Genomic DNA, 14,480 nt, shown 5'->3' with positions numbered 1-14,480 from the left:
ACAGTGACAGCTTTACTTCTTCTTTTCCGATTTGGATTCCTTTTATTTCTTTTTCTTCTCTGATTGCTGTGGCTAAAACTTCCAAAACTATGTTGAATAAGAGTGGTGAGAGTGGACAACCTTGTCTTGTTCCTGATCTTAGTGGAAATGGTTTCAGTTTTTCACCATTGAGGATGATATTTGTTGTGGGTTTGCCATATATGGCTTTTATCATGTTGAGGAACGTTCCCTCTATGCCTACTTTCTAGAAGGTGTTTATCATAAATGGGTGTTGAATTTTGTCGAAAGCTTTCTCTGCATCTATTGAGATGATCATATGGTTTTTCTCCTTCAATTTGTTAATATGGTGTATCACGTGGATTGATTTGCATATATTGAAGAATCCTTGCTTTCCTGGGATAAACCACACTTGATCATAATGTATCAACCTTTTAATGTGCTGTTGGATTATGTTTGCTAGTATTTTGTTGAGGATTTTTGCATCAATGTTCATCAGTGATATTGGCCTGTTGTTTTCTTTCTTTGTGACATCTTTGTCTGTCTTTGGTATCAGAGTGATTGTGGCCTCGTATAATGAGATTTGGAGTGTTCTTGCCTCTGTTATATTTTGGAAGAGTTTGAGAAGGATAGGTGTTATCTCTTCTCTAAATGTTTGATAGAATTCGCCTGTGAAGCCATCTGGTCCTGGGCTTTTGTTTGTTGGAAGATTTTTAATCACATTTTCAATTTCAGTGCTTGTGATTGGTCTGTTCATATTTTCTATTTCTTCCTGGTTGTCTCAGAAGGTTGTGCATTGCTAAGAATTTGTCCGTTTCTTCCAGGTTGTCCATTTTATTGGCATATAGTTGCTTGTAGTAATCTCTCATGGTCCTTTATATTCCTACCGTGTCAGTTGTTACTTCTCCTTTTCCATTTCTAATTCTATTGATTTGAGTCTTCTCCCTTTTTTTTCTTGATAAGTCTGGCTAATGGTTTATCAATTTTGTTTATCTTCTCAAAGAGCCAGCTTTTAGTTTTATTGATCTTAGTTCTTGTTTCCTTCATTTCTTTTTCATTTATTTCTGATCTGATTACTTTCCTTCTACTAACTTTGGAGGGTTTTTTTGCCCTTCTTTCTCTAATTGCTTTAGGTGTAAGGTTAGGTTGTTTATTTGAAATTTTTCTTCTTTCTTAAAGTAGGCTTTTATAGCTATAAACTTCCCTCTTAGCACTGCTTTTGCTGCATCCCATGGGTTTTGGGTCATTGTGTTTTCATTTTCATTTGTTTCTAGGTATTTTTTGATTTCCTCTTAGATTTCTTCAGTGATCCCTTGGTTATTAAGTAGTGTGTTGTTTAGCCTCCATGTGTTTGTATTTCTTAGAGATTTTTTTCCTGTAAGTGATATCTAGTCTCATAGCGTTGTGGTCAGAAAAGATACTTGATACAATTTCAATTTTCTTAAATTTATAAAGGCTTCATTTGTGACCCAAGATATGATCTATCCTGGAGAATGTCCCATGAGCACTTGAGAAGAATGTGTATTCTCTTGTTTTTGGATGGAATGTCCTATAAATATCAATTAAGTCCCTCTTCTTTAATGTATCATTTAGACCTTGTGTTTCCTTTTTTATTTTCATTTTGGATGATCTGTCCATTGGTGAAAGTGGGTTCTTAAAGTCCCCTACTATGATTGTGTTACTGTCGATTTCCCCTTTTATGGCTGTTAGTATTTGCCTTATGTATTGAGGTGCTCCTTTGTTGGGTGCATACATATTTACAATTGTTATATCTTCTTCTTGGATTTATCCCTCGATCATTATGTAATGTCCTTATTTGTCTCTTGTAATAGTCTTTGTTTTAAAGTCTATTTTGTCTGATATGAGAATTGCTACTCCAGCTTTCTTTTGATTTCCATTTGCATAGAATATCTTTTTCCATCCCCTCACTTTCAGTGTGTATGTGTCCCTAGGTCTAAAATGGGTCTCTTGTAGACAGCATATATATGGGTCTTGTTTTTGTATCCATTCATCCAGTCTATGTCTTTTGGTTGGAGCATTTAATCCATTTACACTTAAGGTAATTATTGATAGGTATGTTCTTATTATCATTTTCTTAATTGTTTTGTGTTTATTACTGTAGGTCTTTTCCTTCTCTGTGTTTCCTGCCTAGTAAGTTCCTTTAGCATTTGTTGTAGAGCTGGTTTGGTGGTGCTGAACTCTCTTAGCTTTTGCTTGTCTATAAAGCTTTTAATTTCTCCATCAAATCTGAATGAGATCCTTGCTGGATAGAGTAATCTTGGTTGTAGGTTTTTCTCTTTCATCACTTTGAATATGGCCTGCCCCTCCCTTCTGGCTTGCAGAGTTTCTGCTAAAAGATCAGCTGTTAACCTTATGGGGATTCCCTTATGTGTTACTTGTTGTTTTTCCCTTGCTGCTTTTAATATTTGTTCCTTGTATTTAATTTTTGATAGTTTGATTAATATGTGTCTTGGTGTGTTTCTCCTTGGATTTATCCTGTATGGGACTCTCTGTGTTTCCTGGACTTGATTAACTATTTCCTTTCCCATAGTAGGGAAGTTTTCAATTATAATCTCTTCAAATATTTTCTCAGTCCATTTCTTTTTCTCTTCTTCTTCTGGGACCCCTATAATTCAAATGTTCGTGCATTTCATGTTGTCCCAGAGGTCTCTGAGACTCTCCTCAATTCTTTTCATTCTTTTTTATTTATTCCACTCTGCAGTAGTTATTTCCACTATTTTACCTTCTTGGTCACTTATCCATTCTTCTGCCTCAGTTATTCTGCTATTGATCCCTTCTAGAGAATTTTTAATTTCATTTATTGTGTGTTCATCTCTGTTTGTTTTCTCTTTAGTTCTTCTATTTCCTTGTTAAAGGTTTCTTGTATTTTCTCCATTCTATTTCCAAGATTTTGCATCATTTTTACTATCATTATTCTGAATTCTTTTTCAAGTAGACTGCCTATTTCCTCTTCATTTGTTAGGTCTGGTGGGTTTTTGCCTTGCTCCTTCATCTGCTGTGTGTTTCTCTGTCTTCTCATTTTGCTTAACTTACTGCGTTTGGGGTCTCCTTTTCACAGGCTGCAGGTTCATAGGTTTCCATTGTTTTTGGTGTCTGTCCCCAGTGGCTAAGGTTGGTTCAGTGTGTTGTGTAGGCTTCCTGGTGGAGGGGACTAGTGCCTGTGTTCTGGTGGATGAGGCTGGATCTTGTCTTTCTCATTGGCAGGTCCACGTCTATTGGTGTGTTTTGGGTGTCTGTGGCCTTATTGTGATTTTAGGCAGCCTCTGTGCTAATGGATGGGGTTGTGTTCCTGTCTTGCTAGTTGTTTGGCATAGGGTGTCTTGCACTGTAGCTTGCTGGACATTGAGTGGAGCTGGGCCTTGGCATTGAGATGAAGATCTCTGGGAGATTTTCATCATTTGAAATTATGTGGAGCTGGGAGGTCTCTTGTGGACCCATGTCCTGAACTTGGCTCTCCCATCTCAGTGGCACAGCCCTGATGCCTGGCTGGAGCATCAAAAGCCTGTCCTCCACATGGCTCGGAATAAAAGGGAGAAAAAGAAAGAAAGAAAGAAAGAAGAAGATAAAATAAAGTAAAATAAAATAAAATAATTAAAATAAAAAATAAAAAATGATTATTAAGAAAAAATAATGTGTGCTTGCACACAGGCTTCTTGGTGGCAGCAGCAGCAGCCTTAGAGTCCCATGCTCATCTTTGGGGTCTGTGCTGATAGCTGCAGCTTGCGCCCCTCTCTGGAGCTCCTTTAAGGGGCACTCTTAATCCCCTCTCCTTGCGCACCAGGAAACAAGAGGCAAGAAAAAGTCTCTTGCATCTTAGGCAGGTCCAGACTTTTTCCCGGACTCCTTCCCAGCTACCTGTGGCGCACTAGCCCCCTTCAGGCTGTGTTCACACCGCCAACCCCAGTCTTCTCCCTGGGATCCGACCGAAGCCCCAGCCTCAGCTGCCAGCCCCCACCCGCCCTGGCGAGTGAGCAGACAAGCCTCTCGGGCTGGTCAGTGCTGGTCGGCACCGATCCTCTGTGTGGGAATCTCTCCACTTTGCCCTCCACACCCCTGTTGCTGCACTCTCCTCCGTGGCTCTGAAGCTTCCCCTCTCCACCACCCACAGTCTGCACCGTCGAAGGGGCTTCCTAGTGTGTGGAAACCTTTCCTCCTTCACAGCTCTCTCCCACTGGTGCAGGTCCCGTCCCTATTCTTTGTCTCCACTTTTTCTTTTTTTTTTTTTGCCCTACCCAGGTACGTGGGGAGTTTCTTGCCTTTTGGGAGGTCTGAGGTCTTCTGCCAGCGTTCAATAGGTATTCTGTAGGAGTTGTTCCACATGTAGATGTATTTCTGATGTATTTGTGGGGAGGAAGGTGATCTCTGTGCCTTACTCTTCTGCCATCTTGAAGCTCCTCCTGTCTTATACTTCTTTATACTTAAACATCTATGTACAAGGATATTCATGTCTGTGAAAGGGCAGAAAATACCAAAGTACAAATATATTTGATTAAATATGTAATGACACACCCATATGAAGAAATAGTATGCAATATTTAATATTGTAATTTAACAAAATATTTAATAATGGAAGAAATGCTCAAAAATTAATGGTAAGTGGGAAAAATGAGATCAAATTTTATTAACTTCTGGTTTCTGCTTCCACATATAAGAAGCTTGGAAGTTGCCACTCCATTTAACAACAAATAAAAAGATGAAGCCTGAAAAATCAGCTCTCTTTTTGGATCCACAAGAGAGGTGAGGACATAGGGCAAACCATGCCTCTAAGGTTAGATAGACAGACTGGTGAATACAGACAGCCTTGGATTCCCAGAGCAGAGACTCACAAGTGGAAATTGACATGGGAAACAGGGTAGGAAAACCTGAACTGTAATTGAAAAATAGCTGAAGACTAAGTGTGTGCGAGTCTGAGAGTAAAAACTCACGGGGACCCAGACATGGGGAGGTCCCACAGTTTGGTGAGTTTTACCTCCAGGAACTCAATCAGGTTCTCATAATAAATATCGGAGAAAAATTCTCTCATGCTTCTTGAAAAAGGAATCATTTTGAAATGTACCAGAGCATTCTGTTCTTCTTAAGAAAAGCTGCCCTCTGGAGAAACTAGTTAATCAGAGCCTAATCTGCTGGGGTATTATAAGAGCCTAATTGAACTGAGGGAATGGAAATACTCAACTTTGCTCTAGCCATCCTGTCCCACATAAGTTGGGAGAAAAAACTGAGAAACCCTTGTGAAGTTCACTATCCAGAGGCAAAGTTTCACTAAAAGATTGAAACCTAATCATAAGACTATAGAACACTCTCCGACTCCCGTAGCTTATCATCACATTAGTAAAGGCCTATTTTACAGCAGTTTGAAATGTAATACAAAACAAAAAACCCAAAACCAAAACACGAAGAGATAGAGCAAGCATTAGTACCAGACATGGCAGGGATGTTGAAATGATCAGATAGGAAATTTAAAACAACTCTGATTAATATGTAAAGGATTCTAATAGATAAAGTAGACAGCATACAAGAACAGGTAGGCAATGTAAGCAAAGGGATGGAAATCCTAAGAAATAATCAAACAGGAATACTAGAAATCAAAAACACTATAACAGAAATGAATAATGACTTTGATGGGCTTATTAGTCAATTGGAGATGGCTGAGGAAGGAATCTCTGAGCTTGAGGGTGTATCAATAGAAACCTCTAAAGCTGAAAAACCAAGAGAATAAAGACTGAAAAAAACAGAGCAGATCCTCCAAGTACTGAGGGAAAATTGTGAAAGGTGTAACATACATGTAATGGGATACAAGAAGAATTAGAGAAAGGAACAGAAGAAATATTTGAAACAATAATGACTAAGAAAGAAGGTCTCCCAAATTAATGTCAAACACCAAACCACAGATCCAGGAAGTTCAGAGAATACCATACAAGATAAATGCTTAAAACAAACAAACAAACAAACAACTAACTAGGTACATCACCTTCAAATTACAGAAAATCAAAGATAAAGAAAAAATCCTGAAAGAAGCTAGAAGGAAAAACACCTTATCTGTAGAGGAAAAAAGATAGGAGTTACATCTGACTTCTCAGAAACCATTCAAGCAAGAAGAGAATGGAGTGAAATATTAGAATGGAGTGAAATGTTTACCTGGAGGTAAAACTCACAAAACTGTGGGACCTCCCCATGTCTGAGTCCCCCTGAGTTTTTACTCTCTGACTTGCACACACTTAGTCTTCAGCTATTTTTCAATTACAGTTCAGGTTTTCCTACCCTGTTTCCCAAAAGATAGGAGTTACATCTGACTTCTCAGAAACCATTCAAGCAAGAAGAGAATGGAGTGAAATATTAGTGTTGAGAGAAAACAAAAACAAAAAAACTCCTATCTAGAATTCTATGACTTGTGAAATTATCCTTCAAAAGTGGAGAAAAATTACTTTCTTAGACAAACAAAAATTGAGAGAATTTGTTGTCTATAGATTGTCTTGCAAGAAATGTTAAAAGAAGTTCTTTAGAGAGAAGGAAAATGATATAAGTCAGAAAATTGGATCTATACAAGAAAAGGAAGAACATCAAAGAAGGAGTAAGTGAAGGTAAAATAAAAACTGTTATTTCTCTTATTCTTCATATATCTGACAGATACGGTTTGTTAAAATAATAATAGCAACACTGTAGTTGATTATGTATGCTTATGTATGTATATATGTATGTATATATATACACATATGTATACACATGCATGCAGATGTACATATGCATGTACATATATGTGCTTATAAATATATGTACATGTGTGTATGCTTATCCAGTATATAAGCAAAATGAATGACAACAATGACACAAGGGACAGGAGCGAGGAAGAATTTGTATTATTTTGTTATTATAAGCTATAATAGTGAGTATTAGTATCACCATTATTATAAGATATAATAGTGAGTATTAGTATTAGATATAATTAGTGAGTGTTAGTGTATAAGTGAGTATATACTACCCATGAAGTAGCATAGTGTTGTTTGAAAGTGGACTTGGATTAATTGTACATGATAAAACAAATATTAATATTCTAAGGCAAGTCAGGGAAATTTAAACATAAAAAATTCTCCCTGCCCTTTGGCCTCCTGTGTCCCTTTTACTCTGCATGGTGTATATGCATTCTGCATTGATCAAAACTCCCCACTGGCAGAAATACCTGCTCACCCATAAAGAGCAACATTTTTCTAGCATCAACAAAATAACTCCTTAAGAGATAAACTTCCTTCTTAATCTGGTAAGGGGCCATGATGACCCATGACCCACTACTCGATTTGTATGTGTAGATCTGGATTGTGTAAACTGTCAATAGTACATCCTTTAATATACAGCTCTCTGTCTCAACAACTTATATAACTGTTCTTTGACCTCTAATGGGCAGAATAGCTCTCAGAGCTTTCTAAGAGGTTGTTCCTGGGTTATAATCCTCAATTTGGCTTGAATAAAAATTTCTATTTCTTTCTTAGATCGACTGATTACATTTTCATTGACATACATGTATATTGCAAAGTTTAAGGCAACCACTTAAAAAAGAAGTATAACTGATAAGCTCAGAAAAGAGAGAAATGGAATTAAAATGGTCAAGTAAAACCACAAAAAGCAGGAAAAGAATGAAAGACAAAAATAAGAACAAAGAACAAGGTCAATGAAAAGAAAATAGTAACAAGTATGACAGATATTAATCCAACCATATAAATAATCACTTCAAACATCAGTGGTCTAAATGCACCAATTAAAAGACAGAGATTGTCAGAGTGGATCAAACAACAGGACCCAACAATATGTTGTCTATAAGAAACCCACTATAAAGGCGCACAGAGATCAAAAGTAAATGGATGGAGACACATTTTTATGTACGGCATGATTTTAGCTTTGTCAAGTTTCCTGTGAGTGAGTGTCTTTATGGCCTATGACTGGAAAAATATGAACCAACATATAAATAGCTGTCATTGTCATGTGATGAGTTTATCTATAAAAGTTTTATTGCTGATTTTTTTAATATTTTCTAAAATTATTTAATTACTCAATTATTATTGGATAAATTATTCACAGTACCTTTATAATCATACATTGTAAATTTATATTAAAAATTCTAACACTCAGTTGATAAATGGGAAAAGTATATAAATAAAAAGTTTGTAGCAGAAGAGACACAAATGTCCAATAGACATAGGAAAAAAAATCTTCAATATTACCAGAAATCAAATAGATGTGACTTTAATAATCAGAAAGTGTCATATTTTTAGTCAAAGTGACAGTTTGAAGAAAACTAACAGTCACACTGAAGGTGTGTATTGAGACAGTCCTCACTCAGGACTGGTGAGAATGTAAAATTGTGTAATACTAAAAAAAACAATTTGGCAGTATCAGCATCAGTATCAGTACCTTTACTAATGGTTATTTTTTAAGTCTGTAAGGACTCTTGGATTCCATCGTGGATTAGTTTGGAATTCAGACAAAGATGTACCTAAGTTATATTCACCAGAATATTTTTTATAATAATAAATGATGGCAACAAACCTATGCATTTCACAATAGAGGAATGATTCAACAAATGATATTATATAGATATGACAAATACTATTCATGTTTTTTCAAAAGAGGATAAAGACAGAATAATCTTTAAAAGACGGAAATAAGACAGCTTTTATATTATTCCAGTTTTGTATATTTAGTTATACATAAACACATCAACATTCAGAATGTGGTTCTCTCTGCATTGTAGAATTATTGGAAACATTAATACTTGTTCACAAAGTTTTTTGTGTGTTTGTTTTTCTGAAATATGTAAAATAAGGTTGTGAAATTCAGATCAAAGATATTAAGTGACCTGCACTTAGAGCCCAGGGATTTTTATGCCAAAGTTCAGGCTTTCTCCCACATCATGCTGCATCCACTATACAATGTTGTTTCCCAAGGCTGGACGCTACCTATATGAAACCATGTTATTTGCAGGGACCTTTTGACTCAACATAAAACACCTGGCTATTAAACTTTCCGTTTTATAAAGATGGCAGCTGTCCTCATCCTCTGTCAGAGCCTCATCTAATCTGAATGTAACCTATTTCTAACTCCCAGCACTGGGAACTGTTGGGGATGAAGCATATTGGTATTAAGTTTGGGGATAGTTAAGGGTTGGGGAACATAATATAGCTGGGATTAGGTTAAGCATCATCTGGGAAACAGCTCCTAGACCATCAGGGTTCATGGCCATCACAAACAGGACTATGAATCTTTCAAAGTGAAGGATATAGCATTCTCCAAGAATTTACTTTAACGCCTAAAGTCTATATCACATTGACTTGGGATTTTTATTTAAAATACAATATTATACTCACCCGTACTTAATTAATACATAGATTTGGCTGTTTAAAAAAATTTTAAAGCAAACAAAAAACACCTCTGTTTTATATTGGAAAATTACCCCAATTGCACCATTGCTATTTGTAATGTTGTTGATTAGCTCAATTAAACCCAAAAGATCCTATGAGGTAAGAAAATAAACCTTTAATTTAGTTCCAAACTATGCAGGCAATTCTCAATAAATTCTCAGGGTCATTTCAAGACTCTCAGAAAGATACAAACATCATCGTTAATATTCTAACAGCCCTTTATAACAATATTGGGGGACAAGATGAATGACCTCTTAGATGACTAATGACTAATCCAGCTCTGAGTTTAATTTTTTTTTCTATTTTTTAAAATGAAAATAGTATATTATGTTACAAAACCCTACATTGTTTTATAGAATCATATAAACAATATAGATCTTTAAACATAATTTACATATGGCATGATTCCAATTTTATGAAGAACTTTGTTTGTAAATGAGCATGTTTATGACATAAAACTAGAAAAAGTTGAATGAACATATTAAGAGATATTATTTTTTATGCTGATTTTATATACAAATTTTTATTTATTGCTCATTTTGTGTTTTCTAAAAGTAGTTAATAATTATATATTCTGTGATAAAAAGCTAGGTATTTTATAGAATCATATAAACTATATGGGTGTTTAATATAATATATGCTTTTTATAAAAATCAGAAAATTTTATATTGCTTATATTTTCTATAAACAATATAGAATTTAATAAAATAAAAATTATGTCTCATAAATTGCTTTAGAGATTAAAGAAGGGGTAAGCATTAGAAATAGCCACTGTGCATATTTCTCCATTATAAACAATAACAAGTTTACATTTTAGCCTTGCCCTTTTAGTTTCTCTGCACTCTGTTTTCAAAATGACAGTATTAAAACAAAACAAAAAAACTCAGTATCCATTATCTCCTTTGTCCCCAAGACAATATTCTATAAAACTAATTTCCTATTGAAGAGTGCACTGAAATGGATGTTACTGAGAAGCGGAAGAAAGATTATGATCATCACCAAGTAAGCATGAGCACCATCTGGATGGGACCAGGGCTTCTCTGTAGACCAAAGTCCGTTCAGTCACCTCTTCATCAAAGATCCAGACCTGAAGGATTTCTAATACACACGGACACCTGGAAGCATAACTCTGCCCAAACACAGCTGAGCTTTAACTCTGTGGTTTTTATTCTCTTGTATTTTGATGTCCAGCGCTCCTCTCTCTGATGTCAACTTCTGAATTCCCTGACTTATGATCAGAATTAGAGAGAACTGCAATAATGGCTCAAATGATTTCCAAAACCTGAAACATTGGATGCATTCAGGTCTTTCCTGAGTCCCACACTGTTCATCACTTTTCCATTTCTTTTTCCCAAACAACATTTATTTCCAGGCACTTTCCCCCATTCATTCTTAAATCTTAGAATTTAAACTCTCAAATGTATTTACATTTAAATGGAGTGCTGAGGCCTTTTGGTGTTTGAAAAAGCTTTTGAGATTTTTAATGAACTTCTAAAAGGTTCTTGGATTGAAGCTTTGCCAAGAGTAGGTCTATTCTGAACAATGGGAAGCCTGGGTTCAATTTAGAACTACCCAGTCATCAATCTAGGACATTGGAGCCTTCAGAACTCTGTAATTGTTCCCCTCTCCTGAGCCTCACATTCAAGACTTTTTCTGATGGGTTCCTGCCCACTTTGTCAAGCTCATCTCTCACCCCACTGGAGCCACACTGGCCTGCCTATTCCTCCCAGATGCCCCTGCTTTCCCATTATCTTTGAATTGCCACTAACTTTCCCCCTGGCCTGGAACATCCTCCTTCCACTCTTTATTAACTGTCTTTTCAAAATTCATGGGCTAAATTCAATATCAGCTCCATCATGAGATTTCTCTTTGTTGTGTGTGGATGGTTTAGGGAATAGTACGTACATTAGTCCCCAGATATTTCTGATGGTTTACATGAGCCCTCAGAAGCCAAATAACTAAGGCACATGTAGTATAGCTGTATTTTAGGTACGATAAAACTTATGATTTCTTTTGCATGACTTCTGTGTAAACAAAGTCATGTTTGTTTATTTATTTATTTTTTTTATCTTTTATTGGACTATAGTTGATTTACAATGTTGTGTTACTTTCTGCTGTACAGCAAAGTGAATCAGTTATACATATACATATATCCACTCTTTTTTAGATTATTTTCCCATATAGGTCATTACAGAGTATCAAGTAAATTCAAAGTCATGTTTATGAAGCTCTTGGAATGTAATCAGTATCTCCATAGCCCTGGAAAATGGGGAAATTTATTTACCCTTTCTCTGCCCCAGAATTCTCACTCCTGAAAAGCAATCCTGAAAAGATTGTAATGAGGATTAAATGAAGAAATCTATGTAAAAATTTAGAACAATATCCGGCAAATATCAACAGCTCAGAGAAAAGTTTATTCTTATTAACCAGTTTTCTCTTACTGGCTCTATGCTTATTTAAATAAGCTCCGTATGACATAGTATTGCATGCTCCTGTGTGCAGGTTCTTTGCCTTCCTCAAACACTATATGCTACTTGATAACAAGGACCATATTCTCACAAAGCCAAAGACCATGCGTGGTACATTAGAAGTCTTTAATACACTATATCTGTGATATAATCCAATTAAACCTAGAAAAATATAAGTTCTGCCCTATTTTAATGGCTCCATACTTGCTGTTATCTGACAATGTGGACAAATAAATGCACTAAAGACTGTGAATGATGAAGTAGGTTTTGACTTTCAAATAAACATCGCTACCACTTACTTCCCACTCTACTACTTCTTTTGGAAAATAGAAAAAGAGCAACAACATTCACCCCAAATAACATGCTGGTCCCTTTAACTTTTGGCTGCTTTGTTTTTCTTTGGAAGACAGACCACAATAGGGTGCATGTTATAGACAGATGAAATTTCTTTTTCTAATTTAGATGAAAGAACTATGAAATATTGGTATTTGGTCGAGCATACTGGGCTGTTCCAAATGAAGACTTTTGATCCTGAGTGTAGACCTGCCAGGACTCTATATTTCAGATTGATGGATGATCTTGCCAGCATTATATTTTCATTATTTTTTGCTTTTCTGTTCTATGTGCCAAACCACCATTAAATCACAGATACCAAATGTTGAATAAAGTAAAACATCTATGAACTAGAAATGAGTCCTTTTGTTTTCTTAATTCACTTTTCTCATCCCATGCTGCATTTTCCATCATTCATCTGATTTTCCCAGTCTCCCAGTATATCATTCTTCTTGACCTTCCCTTAGGTTCCTCACATTTTAAAGGAGTCAATGTGGGAGACCAAAATGGCTTTGAGAATCAAAGAGGGCTTTGGAATAAAAGAAGAATAGAAACAAGGATGATATAGAGGAAGCAGAGAAGGCCGACTTTTAAAAGGATTAAAAATAAATAATTTCTCCAACTTTTAAAAAATTTTCATGTTGACCAGTATTTTAATTACATCTTTTTTTCTCTATTTTCTACCCAGGGTTGTTTTGAGAATTAATAACATGATCTTCATTAAATATTCTAGCATAATTTCCCTTCTTTTCTAATCCTTTTAAAAGTCGGCCTTCTCTGCTTCCTCTATATCATCCTTGTTTCTATTCTTATTTTATTCCAAAGCCCTCTTTGATTCTCCCATTATTTCATAACCTCAAATTTAATTCATTAGCAAATTCTTTTATAAATTTATTCAAGTATATACCTACAATGGGCCAGGCACTGGGTTATTTTGCTGTTTTGGAGGGTTCAATGAATAAAGTTCTCTTTCTCTGCCTGAGCTTGAAATTAGTTGAGAGATAGACTAAAGGAAATGAGAGCTGAAGATAAGAATATTCTGATACAGCTGTTGGAAGATGCTGTATTTAGTCTGTTAGTCAAGTTCCCAAAGGGGGAGAGCGGCATTTCCCCCAATCCTTCTCTCAAATTTGTCAATCAGCTGAGTTCCTTCTCTGCCCCTGGGAAAGAGTAAGTGTGGGAGTAAGATGGGGAAGGGGAAAGAGAGAGGCCAGAATGTTACTGATGCAAGTCCTGCCTCAGAGCAACATGAGGAGTGTGAGGGTTCCAGTATCCACTACCACAAGGGACTGGGGACTTGGAAGTGAATCACCTATGAGCACCACTTTTGTGGGGTTTATAATTTGGTAAAGAAGATAGAGCTTGAAACATAGTTAGAAATGTGTAAGTGTGTAATGCAGAAATAGGACATGCTAAGGAATGTAAAGCAGAGAAGTTTCCTCTGGGGAGTCAAAGAAAGCTTCTCTTAAGAAGTGATGTTCTGTGGTGACCTAAATGGAAAGGAAATCCAAAAAAAGAGAGGATGTATGTATACCTATAGCTGATTTACTTTGCTGTACAGTAGAAACTAACACAACAATGTAAAGCAACTATACTCCAATAAAAAATAATTTAAGTAATAAATTACAAAATTAATTTGCTGGATAAATTCCAGATGCTATTAAAAAAAAAAAAAAAAGAAGAAGAAGAAGAAGAAATGATGCATGAAGAGAAGCCTACAGATGAGAAGGAACAAGACAAATTGCTGGCTGATGAGATGAGAAGAGTGTTCCAGGCAATGGGAAATGCACAAGAAAGCTTGTGGCACCTTTGGAGGGCTGGAATGTGGCCAGGGACTGGACAATAAATGTGAATGGTGCTAGATGAGAAGGAATGGCAGGGCAGAGCCCAGATCATGTAAGCTAAAACTTAGACAATATTCTAATGACAGTAAGAAGACTCTAGGGAATTTGAGCATCTGTAGAAATCCAAGTAAAGATGTCTTGTCAACAACTCGGTCTGGACATCTGAAGAGAGGACCACATAGGGTATATATATTTGAGAATCACTGGCAAATAGATTATTACTTAATCTCAGAAAATAAATATAATTGCCTACTGAATAAGTGTTGTGAGACCAGAGGATTCTTCGAGTGATCCCTGGGAATCTCTAACATTTAATGGCTGGGAAGAGGAAGCTAGAGAGCTAGGAACAAAATGAGAAGCCAGAGAAAAACAGTGTTTGAAGATGGAAGACACCACCACTGCCTAATGCT

The sequence above is a fragment of the Eschrichtius robustus genome, chromosome 4, assembly GCF_028021215.1.
Source record: "Eschrichtius robustus isolate mEscRob2 chromosome 4, mEscRob2.pri, whole genome shotgun sequence".
Classification (NCBI taxonomy): domain Eukaryota; kingdom Metazoa; phylum Chordata; class Mammalia; order Artiodactyla; family Eschrichtiidae; genus Eschrichtius; species Eschrichtius robustus.
The sequence above is the reverse complement of the archived record's forward strand: the minus strand, read 5'-3'. Positions refer to the sequence as shown.